Below are 1,219 nucleotides of genomic sequence, written 5' to 3' on the forward strand. Positions count from 1 at the left end.
AGAAGGTTCCGCGAACAGGAAGGGAAGGACATGGGGCTCTCCGGAAGGGCCCGCCCCTCCGCCCCCCAACACTCCTTTCCTCCCTCCCCTCTTCCCCCCTCCTGCGTCCCAACTCACCGACTCTCTCGGGGCTGCGCTCGGACCCGTCCTCGCCCCGCCCCTTTGCTGCTGCGCAGGCGCGGCCGCCTCCAGACGCGTCCACGGTGACGCCTGCGTCATTGGGGAGCGTGTGTCGAGTCACAGGCGGCTTTCCGAGAGGAGCAGCTTGAAGCGAGCACCGAGGAAGCGGCCTCGACTCCAGGAATCCCACCACCGTTCTTTGTAGGTTCTGTCTGGTTCTGGTTACTCGTGACGTCCAGGGAAAGCGCTATTTATGTAAACTCTTGTGAAGGCGAAAGTTTTGGAAACGCTAGCACTTGGGGAGAAAGTAAGGAAAAACCCCTCAGAACTAGGATTGAGGAGAAATCCTTCAAGGTCTTGGTTTAGTCATCAAGACATGAGCTAGGGTTTCCTAGGGTGCCTTTGTCCCCCATCGTGGTTAATAACGTAAGGACTGTACTGGCTACGGCCGCGTACGTTTAGTGATGGTCAGTACCAGGAGAGATTGGTTTCATCAAGCCCCTAGCAAATACCTTTTTTAGTGAGCTTTTGTGGTATATGGAAAGTTAATAAGCTGTCCAAAAAAATGGGAGGAGGGTTACTGGAAAATGACAGGTGAGCACATGAGAGACGGATATATATATATATCATATTAGAGAGTGCTTAGAAAATAGGAAATAGAAGACGGTGAAATGTCACAGTATTTAATATATGTGTAAGCTGACATTGAAGATAGTTTACAATAAAGAACAGATGTAGTCATCATGCTTGTACTCTATCAAGTTAAATTCCAGAGACTCACAATAAGAATTTCAGTTTTAACCAGAGGCCTTTATATTGCCTAATTATAACCCTGTACAGGCTTGGCTAATAATAGTTGTGAAATCAGACATCAGTGGCCTGTAATACAGACAAAACTTGAAAGAAATGGTTTCTTTGAAATGCCCGATAGAAAAATGAACAAAACTGTAAGTTGTTTACCTTGCTTAATAGGTTTTTTTTTTAAACCAGTGTACAAAATGAGTACACCAATATATTTAACACATCAATTAAGGCAATCTTAAAAAGAGTGGCAGGTTAGACGAGATAGGTAAAGGCAACCTGAGACCGAGTTTCTAGG

Source organism: Hipposideros armiger, unplaced genomic scaffold (assembly GCF_001890085.2).
Source record: "Hipposideros armiger isolate ML-2016 unplaced genomic scaffold, ASM189008v1 scaffold_364, whole genome shotgun sequence".
NCBI lineage: Eukaryota > Metazoa > Chordata > Mammalia > Chiroptera > Hipposideridae > Hipposideros > Hipposideros armiger.